The sequence below is a fragment of the Lutra lutra genome, chromosome 3, assembly GCF_902655055.1.
Source record: "Lutra lutra chromosome 3, mLutLut1.2, whole genome shotgun sequence".
Lineage (NCBI taxonomy): Eukaryota > Metazoa > Chordata > Mammalia > Carnivora > Mustelidae > Lutra > Lutra lutra.
Window position 1 is genome coordinate 12298982 of NC_062280.1, and position 27408 is coordinate 12326389.

At 44.1% G+C, this 27408-nt stretch overlaps 1 protein-coding gene across 1 annotated transcript in view; it reads left to right on the forward strand.

Moving 5' to 3' along the window:
- Nucleotides 1-4146: 4146 nt before the first annotated feature.
- The window catches only part of SPATS2L (spermatogenesis associated serine rich 2 like), a 165970-nt gene continuing 142708 nt past the window's right edge, over nucleotides 4147-27408 (forward strand). Inside the window, 2 exon segments of the mRNA XM_047720835.1 lie at nucleotides 4147-4274; nucleotides 25625-25674. The gene's annotated coding sequence lies outside the window, so the exon portion shown is untranslated.

A 27408-nucleotide genomic window follows, 5' to 3' on the forward strand; every position in this document is an offset into this window, starting at 1 on the left:
ACACCGACCCACTGCCTGTTTTTGTAAATAGGGTTTTATTGGAATACAACCCATGTCCATTTGTGTACATAGAGTCTGCTTTCCTATAAAACAGAGGAGTTGAGTAGTTGCGATACAGACTTTATGACCCACAAAGCCTAGAATATTTACTATGTGGCCCTTTATAGAAAATGTTTGCTGGCTCTCGTTCTAGAGACCCAGACTCCTGAGATACCACGTGGCAGATTAAACAGAGAGCTCAACTGGTAGATTTTCTGGGTGGGGCGGGGCAGTGGCGGATTAAACTTTCCCTTACATTCCATTGGTCAGAATTCAGTCACGTGGCCTCACCGAGCTACACAGGAGGCCGGGAAATGTGGAATTATTAGCCAATCTCTGGCACAGCCTACCCTGCAGTGATTTGTTTCTTCCTATTTTTTATCAGAATAGGCTAGTTATACTGTAGAAACATTAAAAACCCTGCATCTCAGTAGCTTAGAACAAGGTTGATTTTCTTGCTCGTACTACATATCCACTGAAGGTGAGCATGGGCGACATTGCTCATTGTCGTTGCATACTCCAATCCAATGGAGAAGCCTTCACCAGACACTTTGCTGGTTGTAGTACCGGAAGGGAACGAGAGTGTGCTGAGGCATGAAGCTCTTAACTTCTGCCCAGAACTGATACTCATCGTTTCTAAGCAAGCTGCAGGGCTACATCGTCCTTCAGTAGGATGGAGAACTGCAATCCTACTGTTTGCTTCAGAAGAAGCAGGGCTAGAATATTTGTGGACAGCCCTAATACATGTCACACTCACACACAAAGAACACATTCATCTTGTCCCTAAGCGAAATCACCCAGATTCTGCCCAGTCACTCCCCGAGTCAAAGTCAAGGGTCTCTAAATGACTCTCCAGCAGGTCTGAATACTGGTTTGGAGCATAGTAGTCTAGTGGTCTTAGATTAAAGCCTGGCAACTAAAATCATTCTCTATCCCCATTACTTAACAGATGCCCAAATGGTAATAGAGACAACAACTGCTCATGGTCTCTAACAGCCTTCTGGGATCTGAGCTGCTTGCATGAGGGTAAGCCTTGCTTTGAATGCCCAGAGAATCAGGAGCTCAACACAGTCTATGGGGTGGAATATGGCATTTTGCTGAAATCGATACTGCAGGGAAAGAGTCAGCCTCATTGAAGAATAGGTCAGTATTGCCCCACACTTATGATTAAATAGATTGGATGAAGGGTTTGGGTGACAATACAGAGGAAAGCATATTCAAATTACCTTTGTAGAAACATTAGAATATATAAACTAACATACTTTTTTCATCTCTCAAAGAACATTTATTCTTATGATTCTTGCTTGTTTTCTTAAGACTTCACTGTTCTATTTAATTTAGAAAAGAGTAAAACGAGATTCATGGATTATAATTATAGAGAATCATTTTGAACCATAGCATCATACTAGTATGAGAGAGATAACCCCCAGATCAAAATTTCAAATAATATTTTTCAAATAAATTTTCAATATCGGGTGCAAACACTGATACATATTTTTTCCATATTCTATTTCTTTCAACTCTTATATCTCCATGCAATTATAGAAATGTAATTCATATGTTTTTAAAATCATTTATGCTTAACTCATCAAAATACTGCTTTGGAAGTTACTTGATGCACAGAAAGTTTTTATATACTATTTAATAAGTATTTAAAACCCTCTCCCCCAGAAATAGGAGAAGTTTTCATTTTTTCCAGAGTAAATAATTATTTTCTTTAGTGACTTTATAATTGTCTTTCCATGGGCTAGGTCATTCCCAGGAGAAGATTAATTTTAGTCTAGTCTGTGGTACAGTGGCCACTATTACACTCCTATTCTCCATTTGTTTTTTTAATCAATTCAATGCTTTAACATTTTGCTCTCAATACACATGCCAGTTGTTCTTACAGCTACTACCTACTTGCTGGGAAACACCTCCCAAATGCAAAAGGCCATGTATGGGCTTTGGAAAACTCTTCCCGCTGGTGATACTCAGTTCTTAAAGGTTTTTCTTCCCGATGTTACCAAACAAGTTTGATTTGGGAAGAGTATGAAGTGGTAGAGGAAAGGAATGAAGATTGAGTTCAACGTTATTTCCAAAGGCTTCCCAGGAAAACAATTTATCATTCATTTTGGAATTGTAATTATGGAGGTACCCCCCACCAATTAAATGATGTATTTTGCCACAGAACCTAAAATGCACATCAAACTTAAGTCTAATTGCTACAAGTTATCTTTTACTCTTAAATTTAATACGCAATGGGGTATTTATTCTTCATATTTCTATGTAATAAGGCTTCTGGAAGCAAGTCTTATCTGCAGCACTGGTGGGGCCAGACTGTACAGTTTCAAATTCTCACTCCACCATTTGCCAGCTAAATAACTTGGGCAAGTAATTTAACTTGTCCATGCCTCAATTTCTTTAGCAGAAAAAAAAAAAAAAAAGGACAAAAGGACAAAAGTGGGACCTACCTGATAGAATTGTTTGAAGATTAAATGAATTAACACTTATAAAGCACTTACAAATGTTTAAATTATGTGATCAATATACAAATCCAGTACAACAAGAACGGACACCACAAGTCACATAAGTTCCTGGGGTGCCTGGGTGGCTCAGTGGGTTAAAGCCTCTGCCTTCGGCTCAGGTCATGATCCCAGGGTCCTGGGATCGAGCCCCACATCAGGCTCTCTGCTCTCCCGGGAGCCTCCTTCCTCCTCTTTCTCTCTCTCTGCCTGCCTCTCTGCCTACTTGTGATCTCTGTCTGTCAAATAAATAAATAAAATCTTTAAAAAAAAGAAAGAAAGAAAGAAAGAAAGAAAATGGGTTCCTTTACTTTCAGCTCCTCCATTTATTATGGCTGTGCTTTGTCAACCGAGGCACATAATGTTAGCAGATTTGAACTTTGCCAGAAAGGTATCGGATTTTATTTCAGATTATGAATTCCTCAACATGGAATGATAACACCATTCTGCTGTACACTCAGGAACCCCTTAGAGTTTGGAGAGTGAGAGACATTAACTGACCTTGGTCTGATATTTGTAAGGGGCTTTGACATCCAAGGAGCCGCTGAGAAACACTTACTAGTATTTAAAAAAAAGCGGGGGGGGGGGGGGAGTCTAAGAAGTCACCCTTTTCAAAAAATAAACGGGAGTGCTGCCTGAATTTCATTCTCCTGCCTCTGGAAGAGCTGTGTTATCTAAAGTGCTATCATCATGAACACTGATTGAGAAACTGCCTTTACTCTCCCGACTACTGCACTCCGAGGTAGAAATCCGTGGGCTGATGCCCAGGTGTCGATCTGGAACTCGGTTACTACATGCGTTAGAGTAACGCATCCTCCGGGAGCCCATTGTGAGCGGGCAGCGAAAGGGAGGGGCGCGAGCGCTCCGGGTCAGCCGGGATCTGAGCACAGATCGGAGCCCCAGGACTTTTTAAGCGCCTCGTTGTTCAGGTCATTTGGAAACCGGCTCTCTGTGTTTACATTTTGAGCCTAGCTCCGGACCAGAAAGCATGACTACTTTCTAAAAGGAGAAGCATCCTGCATTCGTAGACAGTGCTGGGGGCGGGGGGGGGGGGGCGGTGAGGGGGAGGAGGGGCAAAGTTCACCCTCCCGGGTGTGGGAGGACGACTCTCCTGCAACACGTGCGGGCTGTGACAACATCTCCGAATAGCAGGGGCAGCTGAAGTGAGGTGGCGGCTCGGGGAAAGGCGAGGAGGTAGGTGTGGGGCAAGCGAGCAAAGTGCGGAAGCTGTACGGGGATTCTTCTAGAAAGTGGGGTGGGAAAAGGAGCTAGGGAGGGCGTGTGGAGGGAAGGCATCTGTGTCAGAACGTGCGTGTGAGCGGATAAAAAACCCGAGGGAGGCGTGAGCAGCTCTGTGTGTGCGAGCGGGAGCGAGGGGCGCCGGCTCGGGGTGTGTGCGCCCGGGTGAGTGACACGGAGGGGCGGGCTGGCCGCGCGGCCGGCGGGCGGGGGCAGCCTGCGAGGGGCGGGAGTGTCCCTGCGTGGAGCCGGCCGATCCGGAGTTGTGTCAGTGAAGGAATCCAGTCCGGGGGCCGAGCTGGCTGCGCCCTCCGCCGCGAGCGCCGGCAGCACGGGGCGAGCTCCGGACCGCGCGCGGCCCAGGCACCGGCTCCCGCTCGGCCCGCCCTCCGCGCCGCAGGGACCGCCACAGCCGCCGCGCCTCCCCCGGCGACCGCGCCCCCGGTCGCCGTCCTCCGGCCCGGGACTGAGCGGCCGGCGCTCCGCACAGAGGTAAGCCCGGGACTCCCGGTCGCCGCCGCCCGGGACCCCCACCCCCACCCGCTCCCCGCGCGGCGGGCCCGGGCCGGGATGTGGGGCTCAGGCGGACGCGGCGGGGCCTGGGCGGCCGGGACAGAGGCTCGGCCCGGGCCGCGCGTTCCGCAGCCTGGGCGGCCCAGCCCCCGCCGCCTCCCGGGGCGCTGGGTGTGGCCCCCGCTCGGCGCCGCCGCGGGTCGGCGGCGCGGACCGGACGCGGAGGTCAGCGTCCTTCCTTTCTCAGGCCGGCGCGAGCGAGAGAGCGGGCGGGTGGGAGGAGGCGCCGGGTCGGGCGCACATTTGCGCGCCTGGGGCCAGCGTGTGGCCGCCGCGCTCCGACGTGGACCCGCCCGCCCCGGATCTGAATCGGCCGCGGCGCCTCGCCTGCCCGCCCGGGTGTGAGCGCCCCCTTCCACGCGCGGAGCGGAGGGAGACCCACCGCCGCCCGCCGCCCTCGCTCCGAGCCGCGGAGCCGCTCGCCTCGGCCGGGACGAGCCCGCCTTCGCCCGCGTCGCGGCGCCGGGCGGGAGCGGGATGCTCTGGCCCACGGCAGCCGCTCAGTCGCCGCGGTGGCAGGCGGGGCGATGCGGCCGGACGCCGGGCGCCCGGCCCGCGGGACGAAGCGGTAGCGCCGCTGCGTCTGGGCGGGCGGACCCGGCGTCCGCGGGCGGCGGGGGGGCTCGGGACGAGGTTGTAGCGGAGGCGCGGAGAGCGTTCTTGGCGCCCTTTGCACCCTCGACTTGGCGTGTCTCGGGAGATCGGCCCTGCTCGCCCGCACTCTGTCCGGTTAATCCTTGCGGCCGCCGTGGGCGATGAAGGGCTGAGACTTCACCTGGGCAGAGATGCGATCGCGGCTTCGCTTCCTCGCGAGTAGAGGCTTCCCTGTGCCGAGGGCGGGCGGGGGGGGGGGGGGTCCTCGGCGAGGGGGGGGTGTTTGTGAACTTCGTGAGCTTTCAGTTACCAGCAGTCCTGGTTTGAGCGTCGTCAAGCTTTTGGAGACCTGACACTAGAGATTCTTCCTGTACAGCGTTTTCTTTTCCTTTACAGACTCTGTAGCTAGAGAACTGGTGAAAAACCTTGAACTTCAAACACAGCCCCTTTCCTTACATAAAACGTTGTATGTAATATTTTTCCCTTGCTTTTTAAAACAAAATTTAAATGTTATGTTAAAAGCTTTTGCCTGTCCTGTCCAAAGTAAGAAAAAAAAGTCTCCGCAATTTTAGAACCTATGCAGATTAAGAGGTTTATTCCAGGATTTGAAAGAGTATTGTCGTGTGACCTTTATGGCATCGTTTTAGTTTGTCTTAGAGGAACAATTCATTGCCGTTCTGATTGATTTTGTTTTCTGGAGGTTAAGCAGATGGGCAAGATGGCAAGGGAAAGAAGGGACAGGAAGTCAAAATTGCTTCATTCTGAAGAAAAAAAAAAGGAATATTCAAGTAACAAATCCAATTATTGTGAAAGATACTCTGAAAATAAAGACTAAGATTGCCTTCTGGATAAAGTAATTCATTGGCTTTATAAAACTGACACTTAACTGGAAAGCAGTGTATTGTATACATGGGGACAGTTTTGTCAAGTAACTGTACTGCTTAAAACTATGTGTATGATAGTATTTATTGGATCTTTAACTGGAGAAAATCAACTTTGGGAATGATTTTCTGTTTGAACATGGCAAATATGGCTGCGGTCTCTAGTGTTTTGGATTAAACTGAAGCTTTGTTAAAATCTGTTTTATGAAGAAAGAATGTAAAATATGTCAAATTCTGTATCTGTATGGCTTTATTTTTTAAGAAGATTTTATTTATTTGAGAGAGAGAGAGCATCAGCAGGGGGGGGAGAGGCAGAGGGAGAGGGAAAAGCAGACTCCCCCCTGAGCAGGGAGCCCCACAGGGCTGGATCTTAGGACCCTGGGATCATGACCTGTGCCTAAGGCAGAAGCTTAGAGGACTGAGGCCCCCGGGCGCCCCCGTGTGTGGCTTTAAACACACACACACACACACACACACACACACACACACACACACACACACACACACACACACACACCAGACTAGCCTAGCCCACAAGGAGAATTTGCATAAAAATACAAATCACTTGAATGCAGGGAATATTTAAGAGGATAGTAAAAACTCAACATCTGGCAAAGGAGTATATTGCCAATTTTCCTTCTCTGAAAATATTAAATTATTTCCTGGGAATCAACTTAATTTAACATACTAATCTAGACAGGCAGGATGATAAACTTCTTTTGTATTCATGTCGTTTTAGGGAGCTCCCTAATGAAAGTCTTAAGTTGATGGTTTCTATGCTCCCACTGATTTTTTAAGTGGCCATTGTGGGGATGGCTATCTGTGGGCTTGTGAAGCTGTTTTACCGCTTCATAATGATCAGGGAAAGAAAATGCTTAGGCCACACCATTGCAGTCTTTGAAGTGCTGCCAGTCGGAAGCATCTCGTAGATCACTTTTGCTGTGCAGATGGAAATACTTGCCATAAGAAGTGAAGCTTTAGAGACATCTCATTTTTGGTTCTCTCAGTTTCTCAGTCTGTGATCATACAGTTGTACTGGCATTAACCATGACTATTCATTTATGGTGTATGTAAGAAAGGCGCCTTGGTGGTCTTCTATTATCTTCACACAGTCTTAATCAGCATCCCATGGTGGAAGCCAGGACAAGAACTTTTGGTTATAGATTTGATGAAATGGAAGAAGTTGAGGTTGCTTATAGTGAGATCCAAGCTGCCACCACCTGTCTGGCCATTGATGAAAGTGGAGTGGGTTTTGTACGTAATAGATAGATATTGCCCTGTCATCTTCTGTAGACCCTTTCCTGACTCTGATAATGGAATCAGAGGACTGTTAACAATTTTTGTACACAGAGAATAGTCGCTTTGATCAGCATGGCACAGAACATGAGGGCAGTTATATGATACGGAAAGATATAAATGGTGGAGTCTGTTTATTGATTTCTGAATGTGCATAATTCAGCTAATCAATTCATTCCATCACTGTTCTGCCTTCGAGTGTAATCACACAATTAAAATACGATTTTCCTGATACAAATAGTTAAAAACCCAGTATACATAATTATAAAAGAAAAACAAACCTTTCTTTTTTTCTTCCCTTTTTTGAAGTAGTCTGCTATGAAGGTGTTATTTCCTTGACACATCAAAATGGCTCATTTGGAGTTGTGATGCTTATTATGTAAATAGGCCATATGTTGAATTTCTACAGAAGTTTATTCATTCAGTGTTGTGGTAATGGATAGGATCCCCTAAGTCCCAGAACTGAGAAACAGTCTACAAAAATGTATTTCTCTCTACTATTTATATCAGACCCATTATTTTTGTTTAATAGCGAGTATTTTTATTTTCTAATAAAATATTCTTAAATGTGATGGTGTTAGCTATTCTTACAACATGTACATTTTTATCTCTAGTACTGTTCCCATTTATGCACCTGTTTAATAGACTTTTCATGGCAGGTGTCCTGCTGTGAGACTAAAGGCTGCGTGGCTGATAACAAACCTTTCAGATTCTCTGCTAACCCTGTTCCTTTCACAATGAAAAGGCTTCCCTTTTCTTGATACCCAGCATTCTCTTCATCACCCAGAATTGAGACCCAGGGACCATACCTGACTCCTCTTCCTTTCATTCCCTCAGTAAAACTCCCATCAAGACCAGTAATAGTTTGTAATAGTTTGTAATAGTTTCTCTGAGCCAGTCCCTACATCTCCGCATTCCTCATTTTCCCCGATAGCTCTGGTCCTTGGCCATCACTGTTCTAGGATGATTAGAGCCGGCTACGTCTTGGTCTCTTAGTTAATGAGTTCTCCCACTAAGCGTGCTTCCACATCAGCCGTCCTAAACTCTTCTCCTTAGAACTCCTGTCCAAGGACTGTCTTGCAGGAAGGCTGTGTTGACCTCAGATTTATCTGATTCAAAAACCAGTGCTCTTTCTACTAGTTCAAGTTCTTTCCATGTGCCTCCCTCCAACCCCCAACTTCAGTCCCACCTCTCAACCAGGTTTTAATATACTCCACAGTCTTGCCCAAATTTGACTTACTGACTTTATTTTCTCCTTTCCAACATGAACTTCTCTTCCTGGTAATTGGATCTCACTGCCCTTCTAAGATGACTGTGTACCCTTTTGTTCATGCTCTGCTTTTTAGAAGGCCTTTTCCTTTTTCCTCTAACCTAACAACCATCTCCAAGTTAAAGTCAGCCTGACCATATTTCTCATTGGTTTCTTCTTCTGCCCGTTTGTCCGCACCATCCCTTTAGACCATCAGATACTCTCCTGTGCCATTATATGCTTCATCTTGCTTTTCCAACTAGACTGCAAGTTCCTTGAGGGCACTGATGGACCCCGTATGCTGTCCTTGAACCATCTACAGGGCTCTGGCATAGCAAACTCTTGAAAGTGTACCAGTAGAATCAATAACCTGTAAGGGTGAGTTTTTTGTAAATGATGGGGTTTGCTATTGCCTGTGTCCTGCTCACCATTACGTCCCCAGAGCCTAGCTTGCAGCTTGACACCTAGTCATGACCTCAATAAATATTTGTTAACATAGAAATTAATGTTGACATTAGATAAAAGGGACAGGCATTTGAAGGAGACATCTGTCAAGGAGTTTTTTCCCATTTTTCTTCCGTGGTTCTAATCAGCCTCTCCATTCATCAGCTGTGAGATTCTGAGGCCTCGGCATTTTCCAGAGTCGAGATAATGATGGAGGCTGGCAGTTGTGAGTTGGAATTAAGGAGGCTGTCGTTATTTTAAGGTGGAGTGATGGGTCTCAGTAGCACGCAAAAATAAAAGCATTCAGGCTTTATGCCAGGATTTTATACCTAAAACAATTAGGCTGGAGTCTTCAGTTAAATCCAAGTTCAGCTTATCGACCATAAAATCCCCTGTATTGCAGGGGCTGCCCAGCCTTCTCATTTTAACACTTCCTTGTAAATTAAAAAAAAAAAAAATCATCTGGGGATCCATCCAGGGATGAAAGGTAAGGTAGGGGGAAGTTGCCACACCACCATATTGTATTCAGGATAGAATTCAGTTCTTTTAAACTTGCAACGAGACTCCTTTATCCAAGACTCTGTTTTTGCCAGGAAGGAGTTTATAGTCTTAACAGGAGAAATGACACGTGTAACTCGGAAACAAAGGTCTGAGAGAGCTCAGAAGGGAAGATTTTCCTTTTGCTGGGAGGCGGTGGGTCCTATCTAAAGTGACAGTTGCCTGGGCTTGTTATTGAAAGATTTCAGTAGCTGTTATTGGGAATATGGGGGGAGGGGAATGGTGGCGGGGGGTAGGGAGGGCCAGGCATTCTGGAGTTGCGACTGTAACATCAGTGCCCTGTGTCGCTGCCCCTGCTCCTGAGCTGAACCCCCACCGGAGCTCCCCCGGGCCTTGGTGGGCTGCAGTGTTCAATAATGAAACGTGAAGGATATACAGATCCCTGCGATAATTACTTTTGGTGCCAAGTGCTGAACTGACCATGATATAAAGCCCAAAATAAATCTTGTAAGCAATATAACCAGTGCATTCCTGGGTAGCATCCAGCTTGTTCAGAACACGCAAAAGGTCTCCTGCATTATGGAGACACGGCTGAAGGTTGAAACTTTAATAGTACTCTATGCAGGGAGAGGTCTGGCCCCAAGGAGCCAGCCGGCTGTGAGGCACCCAGTGCACCCAGGAGAGCTCAGTAAAGGAAGAAACATGCCATTCTCTAGAACCCTGGTTCTGATTCTGTAGAGCTACCCCCACAAACTGCAAACCTAGGACATATTTGGGGTCAGCGTAAGAAAGGTGGTCCTATTACGGGTTGTGCTGTTTCATGAGGTGGCTAAGCCCCCCTCCGCCCCCATGCCAAAATGTATACAAGCACAGGCTGTAACAGACAGTGTCTCATTTAAATACATGCCTTATCTCCTTTTATCCTCACAACAGTGCTCTCAAGTACAAGCCCTCATTACCCCTCTTTTACTGTAGGGCAATACCAAAGCTTAGGAAGGTTGAGCAGCGAGTTTGGTGTTAAACAGATGTCAGGCATCTAAGGGCCAAGACGGAGTATGTACTGTGATGAAGAAAGGACACGAATATTGGATGGCCATTAGGATTTTTAATATATTTTTTAAAGATTTACTTATTTTTTTAGAAGATTTTATTTACTTGACACAGAGCAAGCGAGAGAGAGAGAGAGAGAGAGAGAGAGAGAGAGCAAGCACTAGCAGGGGGAACAGCAGACAGAGGGAGAAGCAGACTCCCTGCTGAGCAAGGAGCCCGATGTGGGGCTTGATCCCAGGACCTTGGGATCAAGACCCGAGCCAAAGGCAGATCCCCAACTAACTGAGCCACCCAGGCACCCCTAGATTCATTTATTTTAGAGAGAGAGAGCATGCGAGCAATTGAGAGTGAGTGGGGGTGGGGAGGCAGAGGGGAAAAAGAGATTCCTTGAGCAGACTCCTTGAGTGTGGAGCCCAGCGTCGGGCTCCAGGTAGGGCTCAATCTCAGGACCCATGAGCTCACGACTTGAGCCCAGATCAAGAGTCTGCCACTTAACCAAATAAGCTATCCAGGCGCCCGCGGCCATTAGGATCTTTAGGGCCCTTCCAAACACTAGGATTGGTGGTTCAGTTCTCCTCAGGCCTCAAGATGTTGATCTCTGCAAAGCACAATTTCATGAGCAGTGGCACCCGATTCTAAAAATTCAGAACAAAATGAACACAATTACCACCATCGTGATAGGTATCATTTACTAATCATCTCATTTAAACCTCGTGGTGGTCTTGCAAAGTAGAGATTAGGTATCTTTTTGAGAGAGAGAGAGAGAGACAGAAGTCCAGGAAATTACATAACTTGATTGAATCTGCAAAGCTGGTAAGTGGCAGAGGAGTCTGTCTGGTGCCTGGTCCCCCCAAGCCCGGGCTTTTTTCTCAACACTGCTCTGCCAAATAATTTGTGGTGATACTGAAATATTTACCTATCCGTTCAGCACAGACACTGACCAACCGGAGAGCCCACAAGCGATACAGAGCCGTTGTCGCTCTCCCGAGCAACCAAGGTGATCTAGGTAAAGCACAAAGGTAGAGGAAATAAATACCAAGACCACAGATCTGGGGCTCCAGGAAACAAGTGACTTCTGTGCTCAGCATTTATCTGATTTTATACATGATATGCAGTACTAGCTTTAAAAAGCCTTCCTATATAATTATATTTCATTTCTATTCCTAAGTAAAGAAAAATAGTTTCACGACGGTAATGTTATATCTTCCTTATATCTTCCTCACACCTTTCCTTACCTTTATTGAGCCTAATCTTTCTGGACACCATCCCCTCTTGCTTCCCTGGGGACCGTGCTCTAGTATCTCCTTTCCTCTGGCCTCAACCAAACTTCTTTTTCAGTGCATTAACGTGCGTAAGTCTCCTCGTGTTTTATAAAAACAGAGGACGAGACCAGCAGAATCTCCCTGGCCCTTCCCTCTTGGTCTGGTTGGTTCCATCCCACTCCTGGCGGTAGGAGGATCGGTTCTTACGTAGCATCTGTACCTCCCCTTCTGCCCTTTCTCCACAGCCCCCCACAGCCCTGTCCTCTCATGACGGCCACCTCTGACTTTCACACTGGCAGGTCCATCTTCCAAGATTCTCTTCTGATTTTTGACCTGTGCGCCCTAGTGATCCCTCTCTGCTCCTTGAAACTTGGCCCACCCGTTGTCTGAGTCGTTCCTCTCTCCTGATTTCCCTTGCGGTCTATTCCTAATGTAGTTTCTCTCTGAATCAATGAAACCCACTTCACCAATTTTTCAATCTGGGAGTTGTTCTAGATTCCTCCTTCTTCCTCAACCCCTCCATTTCTCTGACCACCAAGCCCCGTCGAAACCGTCTTTCTCAGAGGCTTTGGACTCTGCCCTCGCCTGTCTGGAACTTGTGCCACCGTGACAGCTTTGGTTCAGGGCCTCCTCACTTCTCTGGAGATCACTGCAGTGGCCTCATAACCGGCCCCTCTGCCTTCTGCCTGGTCTGCCTCCAATCCGTGCCCCACACTGCTGCCTTTCTAAAAGGCAAATTTGATCACGGCTCTCTGCTGCTTAAAACCCTTCAGCAGAGTCACTGCTTCTCCAGGATAAAATCCAAGCTCCCTAGCATGGCACAAAAGCTCCTTTGTGATCTGGGTTCTCCCTTCGTGTGTGTATCAAAGTCTTCTGTAATGATCCTGGTCCCTGCCCGGGCTCCGAGCATCCCTACTCGAGGAAATGAGTTGTTACAGGAGAGAAATGAGAGGAAGGGTGGAAACAGAGAAGAGCTTCTAGAACTGTGCTCTCTAGTACGGCAGCGCACTTGCAATACGGCCAGTCCAAATTGGGATGTGACATGAAGGTAAAATATGCCTCAGTTCAAAGACTCTGTGTGAGAAAAAAAAAATGTAGAATATTTCATTAACAAATTCAGATATTGATTGCATATTGAAACAAATCTTTCGGATATAGCAGTTTGAATAAAACATTATTGAAATAATTTCACGTGTTTATTTTTACCTTTTCTTTTCTTTTCTTTTTTTTTAAACCATGGCTACTAGAACAATTCAAATTACCTGTGTGGCTTACATCCTTGTTCTATTGGATAGCATCGTTAGGGAACAGCTCTTCATTCCCAGGAGATACATCCTATATGAGCCAAGCCCATGAGCTCGTTGAATGATTAAGTCAGCCCTACAGGTACAAAGAAGCAGCTATTGCTCCATTCTTAAATCCAGAGATACGAGTGCTGTAGATAAGATTCAGAATCAAAGAGACAGATTGCGCAGGCTGCAGCCGGGAGTCATACACACAGTGTGCACGGTGCTGAAATCATGATGATAGCACATCTGTCTTCCTTGGCTACCCAGTCGCCCTCGCGAGTAGGAGGGATGCTTGTGTGCCAGAGGGAAGGTATGAGATAGCCAGTAGGAGCAAGGGAAAGGTGAGTGGAGGCACATTCCCGAGAGGCCCCCGACTTGTGTGGCATCTAGAGTCTTGCCTAGGACCCTGAGACACCCCATCCTGACATTGATCTTTCCCAGTGGTCTAAGGCCCAGCTCCCCCACTCTCTAACTCTAGGATTCTGGACAAACTAGTGAACCAGTGGGTCTCAACCCTTAACAGTACATAGGGCACAGAGTCATTGTGCATCTGACAACAGCTGTGAGAGCCCTTGAGATACCGAGGGCAGCCATCGGGGATCAGTTGGCCCCTGAGGCTTGGAAGAAGGGCACATAGGCTCTCTGAAAGACCCAAAAGGTACTATGTTGTGTCCTAAGAGATATGCAGAGCTTTAGGTTTTCAGAGTAGAAAAGCCGACCAGTGGTAGGAAAACCAGAGCTTATCGGGCTGGGGCAGGAGGGAGAAACCTGGAGGTGTGGGCAAGAAACCATGACTATCATGGGAAAAATTTAGCAGGATCAGATTCCAGTGAAGTCTGATAGGCAGGGTGACTCAGCGCCTTCTCTCCTGGTTGTCTGCAGATCGTGTTCTGTCGAGCCCCCCTTTGGTTCAGGGAAGAGTCCCCCTGAGCAGTTGTTTTTACCTGTGTCTATATATTAGGCATGTGTCTAAGATTCTCCTAAGGAAAGAGTTTCATGTGCTAAAAATAAAAGTTTGGAAGGCATAGATCTACAGAAAATGGCCTGCGAAAATGGTGACCAAGTCAGTGTGGTTATTGCTCTCCCATGTGCAGGATCTGGGACCAGTTTAGGCCATTTGCAGGAGGGTCCCAGCTCCCTTGCATCCGTTCCTTATGGACTCCCCGTGGGATTGGCTCTGCAGTTTGCCTTGCCCAGGCAGTTTACCTAGAAAGCCATAACTCAGCCTCATTCTTGGGTAACCGCATTTTCACTTTGTGCCCTAGGTTTCACTTTGTCTCCCTCATTCCCAGGACCCTGCCTTGTGTTTAGTGTAGGAAACCCAGATTGCCTTAGGTAAGGGTCCCATCATATTTATCCGTGCTTTCTTAGGACAGTAGTCTCACTGCTGAGCTACAAACCCTAGGCTGAGTCCCCGCTACTCCTTTCCAGGTTTCTTCAGTACTGACACCGGCCAGCAGTGGGCAGGAAACTCAGCGAGTTTGACAGCTCGCCTGGATACTGGCTGTTAACCTGGTTCTGACCCCTGACACCAAACACTGCTTACTAATGAGCTGCCCTACTGGTCTCTGGATCCATTTGTACCCTCTGTGCAACTTGTGAAGAGACGGGGAAGGCTTTTTCTAAATTATGATACATCCACTTCTGTGTCTCCAGTGGGAAGGCTGGTCTCCTGTGTAGACAAGAAAGGTAGCAGCCTTCACGGTGTGATTTCAGAATCCATACTGCTTGAAAGGGCCCTCCAGATAGCAAGAGCTTCTCTCTCCTGCTCTCTGGTATGTGAAAGCCTACATACAAACTCTGTTCCCTTTCCTAAGATCAATAGTGCTTATCAGAAAAAAGAGGACAAATTTGGTGCTTGAAAGACTTGGTTTTAATTTATGTAATTGGCTGTCTATATTATTTAAATTACTTAATCTTCCTGAGTCTTAGTTTTCTTATATGTGAGGTGAAATCAATGATACTTGCGTGTTTTGCTGTGAATAAACAAAAGGAGATATCAAGAGCCCAGCCGCAGGGCCTAAAATGCAAAGGCTAGGGAAGTAGTAACTTACACGTGCTGGACACGTGCTCCTTCACTTGAATACTTGGATGGACCCTTCCCTGAGACTGATAAGGAGGAAAATAAGCAATCTGAGTTGCAGGGCCCAGATCTCCCCCATCCAGGGGTGAAAAAGGACCACAAGGAAGTTGCCTTCACGTTTCGCTCAAGGCCAGTCCTATTTGATGGTTTGCATCTGTGCAAGCATTCATTTGGGATTCTGAGGACAGCACGAAGGCATGGAAAAAAGGCATGTTCACATCCTCTGGCAGGATAACATAAGAAAAAATAAAGCAAGTCTTTGGATCTCTGAATAGCCAGGTGCGCTGCCATCAAAATAAACTTTTATTTCTATTCTTTGCTGATAAATTACAAATAAAGGAAGTCACTAAAATACCGTGAAAAGGAAGACTCATAGACAAATTAGACACCAGGGACAGATTTCACACTTACTTTATTGGAGCTGTTCTTTCCTTAACTATGGGTGTTTGGGAAGTTCTTTTGTTGCTTACAAGAAGGGGGAAGAGCTTTAGGGTACTAAGGGAAGAATGGTTTTGATCGGAGGCAATAATGTTCTCAGTGTGGGCTGGCTTTCATACATTACAGTGATTGCTAATACAGAACCGAGAAAACCCGTTTATTGAAGTGCCATAAACAGAAGTGAGATGGTCTGATCTGACATACTGCCACTTCTGATCGATGAGTGTTTATTATAGGAATGTGGGCAGCCTTGTAATTTTTAGGAGGAAAGTGGAAGATGTTATTCTGGCTATTGTGGCTCCTAACGTCCTGATCTAGGAAGTCTCTGTCCTTTCTGTTTACTTCCCCTGTAAAGTGTGCACGGCGGGCTGGATTCAGTGCATGCACGGGGCTCCCCGTGACTTCCTCGACTCTGGATGCAATCGACAACCCCTCTGTAACACCAGAGCCTCAGTGTAGGGTCATGTGAAAATAGCGAATGCTCAAGGAGAAAAATGCAAATCAACAGCCTCAAAAATTAAAAAATGAAAGCATTAAAAATATTATTGAGTGCCGGTTTGTGACATTGAATATACAAACCCATTTATTGTTTCGATAGTCCCAGAGCAAAAACTGTTTCAGCTGCACGGGATGATATCAGCTAGGGTTGCCATGACAACACTAATTTATAATTTCCAAACTTTGGTAGAATTTCACCTTCTGGACTCTTCCAGATTGCATTTAAATTTATAGTTATTTCTCATTTATCAAGGCAAGCATAGTTAGATATTGCTTACATAAATGCCCTAGGACTGTCTTCATGAAAGTTACAAATGTGAAATTAGAAGCATAGGATGTGTGTTGCAAAGGGATAGTGGGCGCTATGTTTTTTTGTGTTGGTTTTTTTTTTTTTTTTTCACATTCCCCCCCAAATGCAGGATTCCTGACCAGGTGTCCTAGTCAGCCAGCTGCCCCTTGAACCCTGCCAGGAATGAGGACTTCACAATTTTTCTGTGCTGAGGAATTGTGCTGACAGTCATCTGCAATATTTCTGAAGCGCCTTTAGATGTGGACCCCATCTCATGTGTGGTTGGACCAGACTCACTATGAAGCACAGGCAGATGAAAATGCTGAAATCGGCCTCTGTTTATCCTTTGGGGTGCCCCAGAGTACCTCCTTCTTGTAGTAGGACTTCAACTACTTGACCAAAGCCATCAGACCTTCTCTTTTCAGGCAGACGTGGGGTCCCAGCTCCTTCGGCTGGGAGCTCCCATCCTGCCACCAATTCTCTAGTCACCCACCACGCTGCCCATGCTTTTTGGAAAGCAAGGATCTTGAGCTCAACACCCTGCTCCCGAGTTCTCTAAGCGGTAGGAAACAAACTCCTTCAGGACACCCTTCTTTTATTAATCCAGTCAAATATTCTGTTGGCCTCCATTTTAAATCTAGGGCAGCACATTGTTGGTTTATGTCCAAAGTCAAATAAAATTTCCAAGTCTTTTTTTAAAACAACTACTCCAAAGCCACATCTCCCTCACTCTGTACTTGTGCATTTAATTATGTGACCCAGTGTGGACGATTTTACATTTATCCTTGTTACATATTGTCTCTTTCTGTCGAATCATTTTTTTTTTCTAGCAAGACATTTTTGAGTTCTAATTTTTTTTTAATTCAATTTATTAGTGGTACTTCTTTCACTTACTAATTACACGTTTGAGAATTATACTTTCTCTCTCATTGATCAAATGTCGACCGGGACAGCCCTGTGACTTTCTACAAGAGACTTGGCATCAATATGTGAATTTTGTTAGGGTTTTTTGTTTTGTTTTTTTCTTTTAACCAGTTTGATAATCTTTCACTTGCATTTTCTTTCTCCCCAGACTGCCTAAGAGGATAGAGTCAGGAAGTAATTTAGTCAAATGCCTCAGTAATGCTATCACTGTTGATCCACGTAATGCCAATCATAGAACCTCTATTATGAAGTGAAACGACTAATTTGGAGTCACTTTTAGATGGTATTAATCAGTTTTTCTTTTGAAAAATGGTCTGGAAGCATACCTAAAGACTCTTACTTTTCGTTTAATTTAAAAATAACAATTTTGTAAAATAAATTTTTCCCTCGTCTATAATTTGAACTTGTTTGGTTCAAAGAAATTGCTTTTTTGTCCATCATTCAGTTCCCTTTATAGAATCATTGCTCCGAAAACGAATTGGTGGTGTGACAGGAAATCACTCCTTAGGTGTCACTCCAACACATCATTATATTCACACCTTCTGGAATAGACAGTAATCAGGCTGAGGCATGTCCAAACAGTGTGCTGGTGTCAACGTCAATGGCTCCATGACAGTATCACTTAACATGACCATGACAGAGAATGCGCTGATGGCATCATGTCACTAATAGATGTGTTGTTGCTAAGTGGAAAATTCTGTATTATTTGAAAAGATGTCCCCCACCCCCCAGCCACACACAAGCTCTTTGAGTTTTTGTGTCAGTATCACATGTCTGTCAAGTATACATATGGTGCTTCCTGTCCTATATTTGGTTGTATTCATATTCTAAATAGTTTCTTACATACTTTTTACCTTGGACTCAATGGAAAGAAAAAAATCATTTAAAAGAATAGTAGCACTGAGGAACTCAGATCTGTAAGTGAAGGAACAAACCATCACTTCCTAAAAATACTACCGTTTGTATAATACTCTACATTTTGCTAAGTACTCTCACACATTTTCTTCTTTGAAAATTTTTTTTTTTCTGATTGTGAAAACAACGCATACTCCTTGAATTTGGAGAAGATACTGAAATGGATAAGAAATAATTTAAAGTCAGCTAAAATCTCACCACTCAGATATTGTCACTGCTAGCATCTGGTGTGCCTATGTGGTGTGGCTTTGAGTATGCATGTGTGCCTACATTTGTCCGTGTTTGCGTGTGTTTAAACTAGCCTCCTGGTGGACCTAGGAAGTTTGTATTGAAGAATCAGTGTGACATCGTAGTTAAAAGGGCTTTAGAGGTGCCGGGGTGACTCATTCGGTTAAGCAGCCAACTCTCTATTTGGGCTCAGGTCATGGTATCAGGGTCCTGGGATTGAGCCCGGTGTCGGGACATCCGCCTGAGGATTCTCTCTCTCCCTCTCCATCTGCCCCTCCCCCACCACATGCTCTCACACTTTTCCTCTCTCTCTCAAATAAATCTTAAAAAAAATAATATGGCTTTGAAATTAGACAGTTTGAGATTCCAGTCCTGGCTATGCTTCTTATGTAGTGCCCGTAAATTGCCCAAACTATCAAAATTTCAGTTTCTCCTTCTATAAAATGGAGATAATAATAGTAGGCATGTAATAAGTTTATTGTAAGAATTAATAAGGTGACGCATGTAGAATGCATAGCATGGTACGTGGCTCATAGTCCATGCTCAGTAAGTGTGAGCTGTTATTATATAGGTTTTCTGGTCTGTTTTCCTCACTTAAATTCTGGGATAACAATTTCCCTTGTCGTAAAATATTACTGGGAAAATATTTGGAATGATTGCATACATTTCAGTGTATGAATATACCTTAATGTAATCATTTCCTATGCTTAGGTCGTATCCCGTTCTTTGCCATCATAAAGAGCACCAGCATTGATATCCCTTACGTTATTTCTTGTGCACAGACAACAGATTCCAAATGAATCACTAATGGCAGTTTTTAGATGGAAAAAGACCCACAGTTCCTTAGTGTGTACTCATATACCAGGTTGTATGCTAGTTGCTTTTTTTTTTTTAAACAGCAAAATTCTTGTTTACCTCTCCCGCAACCCCTTTGAGGCAAATCAGTTACCCCCATTTTTCAGATGGAAAAGCTCTGAGAGGAGATAAGTAGTTTGCCCAAGGTCATAGAGATAATGGTGGTGGAGATGGTATTTGAAGCCAGCTGTCTGATTTCAAAGCTTAAGCTTCTCCATTCTGGCATGCAGTCCGTGCCTATCCTTTTAAGGCTAGCGGAATGAATAGTTACCATTGTGCTTTTTACAAAATGTCACTTGGTACCACGTCAAAGATAGGATACTTGGCTGGAACTCTTGGCTTCCTCAATATAGTACCTCTTGTGTGCGTATGTTCTTATATGTTTTGGAATCAAATCTCATTAAAATAAGGTGTTAACTAAAGGAAATAAGACATCGATAGGATTATTTGATGAAAGCAAACCTCCGGGAAGAAAACATTTATTTAGTCAATAATACAAAGGTCGTCTTTGTTTTAGTGGTATGGACTAGGCCAAAATGACTTCTCTGCCTAGGAATCAGAATGTTTCACAGAAATCAGTATAGGAATGAAGTGATCCTAACAGCCAAAGTAAATTGATGGCATCAAAAGGAATCCTAAGTTTCATTACTTTTATATTAGGGGTTGAAAAGAAAAATCTTTAGCTTTAGCTATAAGATGATACATCCGGAAAGAACTATAATATTTGCTAAAGGTATAGGTATAGGGGAGACATGGAATATACTGGGATAAACCCCCAAAGAATTATTCCGTGAACTGACAAGTTGTCTTTAAAAAGTCAGCCATTCGGAACATTTATCTTGGCAGCTCTCAAATCTGACTTACAGCATGCAGTGTGGCAGTCAATTTTGTAGGAAAAATGCATAATTAATATGAAGATCAAGGTGTAGGTATTGCCAGTCAGTACCTAACACAGTTTCTTAGAACAAAGGAACAATTGAAGTTGTCTTTTAATAGGATAATCCTGTTTTGTCATTTTGTAGGCTTCAGTTCTTAGTAAAAATGAACGAAAAAAAAAATCCTAGTAGTAAAATTTCACATTGAAAAGGTACTTTGTTGCAGTGTTTATAACCAACTATTGTCTAGTCAAGAAAGCTATCTTTGCTTTAAAAATAGAAAGAAAGAAAGCTATCTTTGGTTTTGAGTTCTTGAATTTTTATAGCCTTTGAGCTTACACATTCTTGCATTAGAATTGTTCCAGTTTTCCTTAAGTCATTTTAGTTCTTGCAAGGGATAAACAGTGTCGCCCACAGCCAAGCAACTAAAAAGGTTTGGATCTTGAAAGAACATGACCACCAACTTGACCTGTTGAGAGGATGTCCCCCATGGTAATGTCCTAGCTGGAAAGGGCCCAACAAGCTAACTTTGGGCTCTGTAATTGTAACAGTGAACAGAGAATCGGACAGGAGTCTACAGATTGGATTCACGACGTGGCTCCATTGAGTAGTAGCTCTCTGACCCAGGGCCGACTGCTTGACTGTCCCTGCCCCTCAGCTCCCTCAGCTCTCATACAAAGATAACGACTGGTGCCCAGGCAAGGGGCATATGAAGGATTACATGTATTGAGCAAACCATGTGGTTAACTCAAAAGTGTTTTTATGATGCGTTTCCAAGTTATAAATCGATGGCCATGGGTCATCCCTCTCGAGGAGAAGCCAATTTTCCTTTGAAATATTTTCAAATGAATAATAGGAATATTTGTAAAATGTATGCAAAAACACACCACTCTTGGGGCTAGCCTCACCAGACCCTCCTCTTTCCTCATGCTTTATCCAGTGATAATGGGATAGGCCCATTCTCTGCCCTGGAAACCCCTGGTCCCTTGCTTGGAGTCTCTCAAAGCTCATGCCCATGGTTTATTCCTCTGATGAAGGAAGGAAACCCTTGGCATCAATAGGTGATTCCTCTGAACACAATCAAGACCTTTGTGAAAATAGGCATTTAGATCTATTACGTTGTCCCAAGATAGAAGATAGAAAATTTTGATATTTGATGCATTATTGTAGCTTTCAATAAAAAAAAAAAGAGAAGAACTGTAAGGTGGGAAAACATATTCCAACTAGATAGCTTTATTAAAAGTTATAGGAAATAACTTTGATTATTTGATTGTTTTGATTATTAAAGTAACCTTTGATTATTAAAGTAATCATTGTTGCTGGAGGGGAAAAGAAAAGAGAACAAGAGGTTAAGAATTTTGACACTGGGTAGTGTCCAGCAAGTTCTTCAGAAGTCTCTCTCGGTTTTTCCCGCAGCCCTGATTATGTCCCAGTTAAGGGCACAGAAACTCCTTCTGAGTGTTGGCTGTAACAAAGGAACTCCCAATCCTGGGGCTGTGCTGACTCCCTTTCCCTCCGCTGCTGTGGGCCAACCTCTCCGCCTTTTATTGCCTCCCAGGCGGTCACAGTGGTCCTTTCTCTCAGTCCTTTAGAAGGACAGACTTTGATCCTTAGCTGCATTAGGGCTGATGGGGCTGTAGGACTCTGATGAAGGTGTTTCAGGCAGTTAATGATTGAAAAGTCCCTGTGGCATTCCCCAGGGATGGGAGTGTGTAAGCTGGGTGCTGGACGTTTTAGACAAGACTGTTTAGCAATAGGGAGCCACATGAGGGCCCACAGATCCCGGGATGACTTGAGCATGCTAGTTGGGAAGGGCTAAACCTGCTTACTATACTCATTCTGAATCAATTTCTAAAATTTATTTCTCTTACCCTGGAATCTATTCTGAATTTCCCTCATTTGCTTTGGTACCACATTTATTCAGCTCATTTCTTCATTTTATTAAGCTATTTCTTGAGTGTCAACTCTGTACTAGGCACTGTGAGAGGAGGAATCAGATACTGAAAAGGAGAGATCGTTACATACCTTTGGTAGAAAGCAAGATATGCCTCCAGAATTGGGAAAAGGGAGAAGTTAAACACATGATTTTTTTTTTTTTGGCTGTACTTTCTACAATAAATTGTACTACATAAAAATCTATACCAATATTCATTTATGTAGCAAATCCCATTATAATGAAAATTCATGTTATCTGTGACTGGGGCAAACATCACCAGAACACAATTCCAATACAGCAGAAGACTTTGGGCAGTCCCTCAGAGGGAGCTGAAATGGGACTTGACCTATATATCAAGCTTTTCACGGTTTTGATATTTTTCATTTCCACGTGTCAACAAATACTGGACTTGATATTAAAGCCAGTTAAATCAATATTTCTTCCTGTAGTCAAGGTACAGCAACATATATCCGAGGGCAGCATATCCCCAACAGCCATATTTTGTTGAGTACATATATTTTGTCATAACCCCAACTGACTGAACTACCTTCAGCTGAATAGGATGAAAACATCAACATAGCTAGCATTTAAAAAAAAAAAAAAAAAAAACTTGTCCCTCAGCCCTCATTTAAGCAATCCCATAATTTATTTTGCTCACTTTAATCATAAGGAATGAGAAAATGGAAAAGATCTTGATTGTGGTAGCTGTGGTTCCTCTGTGCTCCAGTGGGTCTGCCTCTCCCCTTCCCCCAACGCCCATCCCAACCAGAGGATCTCTGAACATGGCAGCATTGTAGCGGGTACAAGGGAACCCAAGAGTTTCAGACCATAGGGTCCTAATAAGTGCGAGGGAAAGGAGAGTAGGGTAAAAACTCATTCTTCTTTTTTGGAACTTTTAACCATGAAAAGATTTCTGAAAGGTACCTGTTCAAAGCTCCCAGGGTTTCTCTAAACAGATGGCCTGAAGTCAATTTATAAACACAAACAAATTTACTTACTGTCATCAAAGAGGCCTTCCTTCCCTGTGTATTGTGGAGAGAAGAGTGATTATCATTCCCTGGGCTCCTGCTCTGTGCTAAGCACTTACAGTATCTCACCTCTAGGAGACAAAATGGGGCTTCAAGACATGTGTTATTATTTACATTTTCTGTGCAGCAGGGGCTGCTGAGTCGCTTCTCTGAGGGCACCAAACCAGAAAGGGATTTGAACCCAAGTTTGTCTGATACCAAAGCCTTTTCACTTTTTATATCAGGTGACTTTCTATAATACATCATGAGATCGAAAAAACAATTTTTTAGAAAAATTGTTAATGTAACACATGTTTGTTATAGGAAATTTGGAAAGCAGAGACATTATAAAGAAAGAGGGAAAAAAAAAAAACCACCCGTAATTCTTTATCCAAGGGGTCATCACTACTAAATTTTTCAGTTTTTTCTTTCTAAGCTTAAGAGAGCTCTACTTTATATATCCGACAGAGTATTGTTCCTCAGTTGTCACCTTGGACATTTATGCATGTACTCCAACAATGTTGCTTTAAAACACTTTGGGAATCTCAGGGCCAATTTAGGCACCAAATTCTCTATGAACTTCCACGCACAGGGTACTTTACCTGAATACCTATCGAAATAATACATTTTTTGTATGTTCTCCCATTTTTTGCCTTCTAAAATTATATGCTAAAAATGTCTAACCACCCCGCAAAGAATGCCATCATTGCTCTCTTTAAGAAACATAAACATCTTGTACTGACTTCTGTTGTGGTGGGAGACAGACTTTGCCAAAATGCTACTTCCTCCCATATCAAAGATTGATGGACATTCTGGGGCATGTTTAAAAGTCTGTATTAAAAATTGTATCTATAAATGTTTAATAGCTTATTTGACGACTCATGTTATTTATTACGTTGTCTCCACACCATTATTTGCCCTTTTTAGTTCATAAAATCAAAAAATTGTTTTTGTCAAAAGCTTGAAAAGCATATTTTAAAATCAATGTCTTTTTAATGGAAGTATTATACTCGCAGAATTACTCCCCTCCGAGGAGTTTCTGTGAAAGAAACATGTTTAAGGGTGATGAACCGATCTTTAAATAAAGTCAGTAGCATCTTGTGTCAAAGTTAATGTTTCTCAAAGAAGCAGTCGCGTGTGCACTCACACACACACATACATCAAAGATTGCTACCGAAGTGGTCATTAATATACCTTAATAAAGTCAAGAAAGTCACGTCAAGTGTCGAATGAGTTCTCATCTCTTTGGTTTATCGCACACAACACTATTACTCTTAGAAAACAAACCTAAAAACCCTCAGCCCAAGCATTTCCCTGGTTGCCTAGTTACTTTTCATAGACACTCTGATCTGTCCCCATCATTTTAGCATGGCACCCCCTCCCCCACTGTGGGACCCTGGTTTTGGATTGGTGTAGAATTCACTGGGGCCACTTCCTGGGGTTCAGATAGGCCAGAATGGGCGTGCGCAGCTGTCCTCAGGGCTGCAATCTTCCCTAATGTTCTGATCGCCAAGATTTCCTTGATGGGACTTGATCCTGCTCTCAGAGCTAATTACAGAGTGTAGGCCAAGTCTTGTGTTGATAACCTGAGCTGTTCCCAGTGCCTGGCATTGTGTTCGGTCAATGTGTGTTGGATGAATGAAGAATTAAAACATATTCTCTCAAATATGGACTATGGAGAGAAAGTTAGACTGAAAGAGAATCAGAATAGAATTGTAAATTAGAATAGCAGATCAGTCTGCTCATTTAAAGATAAAACCCGGAGAGGTCAGCTGACTTGGAGAAGGCCAGCCAGAGAGCTGGGGCCAGAGCCCAGTATGGTACCCAGTGTCCTGACAGCCTCTCCCGCCCTTTCCTTGCTGCCTCCTTTTTGGCATTCCCCATTCGCTGCACGGAGGTTGACCTGATCAAAGACCCAAGCTCCTGCAGCCCCACACAGTGCTTCGCAGAGCATCTCGGGGGACACTTGAAGTGATTGTTGGCTTAGTGACTTAGGATCCCGGCACCTGTCTGTGTGCCTGAGTGGTGACTAGCTAAATGGTGAGCTCCCTGGGGTTTTGGGAACATTATAGACGATCCCTTGTAGAGGAGAATTTCATAACAGTAATAATAACAGTAGCTAACATTTATTTGTAATGAATTAGGCAGGATATCACTGCGTAGCATCCTGCTTCGAGGGCCAGATGGTCCCCCGTCCCCACTCCACCGCTTACCCGGTATGCTTTGATGAAACGTGATGTGACCTTGCAGTGCCTCATTTCCCACATCTGCAGAATGCCAGTGGCACTAGTGCCTACCTCAGGGTGTTGAAGAGTTAGCCTATTTGAAGCCCTAGCACAGTGCTGGGCACTTTCTAAACAATACATGTTGGCTATTATACTTATTAAAACTACTGTGTTTTGAGTTCATGGCATGAATTCCATATTATACAGTCTTCTCAACAGCTCTGTGAGGAGGGTAATGTTCTTATACCCCTCTCACAGTTGAGTTAACTGAGGCACAGAGAGCTTAATCTACCTAACAGCTATGAAGTCGTAGGTAAGGAAGGACCAGTCTCGTGTCTGCCTGACTCCAGATCCTGTGCTTGGGATGTGATGGAACAGGGTGGTCTGCCTGCTAAATGTGAGATCTGACCTCCCAAATTTACTTTTTTCCTAGAGCGTTCCAGAATCCAGGCTGCTTTCAGGAATATCTCCGTGGATTCTTGGGTAAGTAGAGATGTTCCTTCCCTTTTCCATGTTCTCTTCCATTGCCCACGGCCCAGCTGTCCCTGCACGTTCCGCTGACTCCCAGAGGCCTCATCACAGCCCTTGGCAGCCCCTCAGGGTCTCCACGCCAGTTCTTGTCTATAGGGGTGTAGGCTGAAGTCACATGTGATGGGGTGTAGGGAAGGGGCAGTGGACCCCAGGCACTCCTGCCTCGCCTATATCCCCCTTCTCCATCTCTGTCTGTGCATTTCTGCTGAGTAGTTTCATGCATGCAAAATACTTCCACCTACCAATAGGGATATTATAGATGCCCTTGTGATGTATAAAGGAATCATTCTTTCTATAGACAAGAAGGATGATTTCTGGAGCCAGACTGCCTGGCTATCCCTCCTTGTAGGGATTCTCTTTTTGCCGCTGTTGTTGTTGAAGAACTTGGCCCAGTGACTCTAGAAGTCTGTCGTGCTGTCTTCAGGGCTCACTCAGTGTTGAGTGGGAGTGGAAGGGCATAGGCTTTTGAGCCAGACAACCTGGCTTTGCACCCTTCTTTGGCTGCCTTGTAATTACACATTGCATGTCACCCGCTTCTCCGAGCCTCGGTTTCCTCCTCTTTGAGATGGGGCTAATTCTACCCATCCTGCAGAGTTGTTGGGATATTTCTAGCTCATGTATGTAACCTGAACTGTACAGGATTGACATTCAATTAAGTGGTAATTACTATTGTTATCAGTCATTAGTATTTGGGTACATCAAAAGTGTTTGCTATACAGAAAGCATGTTGTTATTTTTGATTATCATACTTTACCTGAAATATTTTTATTCCCCCCCCCCAGTAGTCTTGCTTGTTTAAATTAATTTGCTTAGCCAGCCATATATTCATTGTGAAAAGATCACCCCTGATCTGGACACTGTCAAATGATTAAATTCTGAACTGAGGTAGACCAAATGAATGAGGTCTCACTGCACCTGAATATTTCCATGAATGTTGAATCTGAACTTGATTTTTTTTTTTTTCAATAACCCTGAAACTTTAGTAGTACGATGACTAACTTTTTGAAAAGACCCATTAACATTGGTGGGAGTTGGTAGTTTTCCATGAGTGGAAAAGAATAATTTTACTTCCTCATATCTGAATTCTGAATCACCATTGAAAACACTTTATAGTTGTCCAAAGAGAATTATTATGGAAACTCCTGGCTGGATTTCCTCTCTCTCTCTCTCTCTCTCTCTCTCTCTCTCTCACACACACACACACACACACACATGCCCGCTGCTTAGTTTTTCTTGGGTTAGGTGACTGAAGAGTTACTATGTAAATTCTGGCAGCCCTCTCTCCATCAGACAAGCAAGGGCACAATCAATTACTGTTTTCTTGGAACGTACCAAATAATCAGAAACTCTGATTATTCTGCTAGGAGGCAACAAACAGCTTGATGGGAAGATATACCAACTGAAAACAATTCTGATCATATTTTTGTCAGGAAAATGAGATGCCTCCAGCTGTCCGTCACTAATCATATTAGAGGTGGAAAGCAGGAATGTTTTGGCCTGCAAAAGATGACTCTAATCGCATGTCAGAACACTACCTTTACTGGCTGCTTATCCCAGGACGGTGACATCGGACATCCATTCTGTAACTCGTCTTGCCACTTAGTCGTCGTCTCAAACATATGTCCCATGAGCACACTTAAGGAATTTTCTAATTACAGTTCAAAGGCTTTTCTTTTCTCTTTTTAT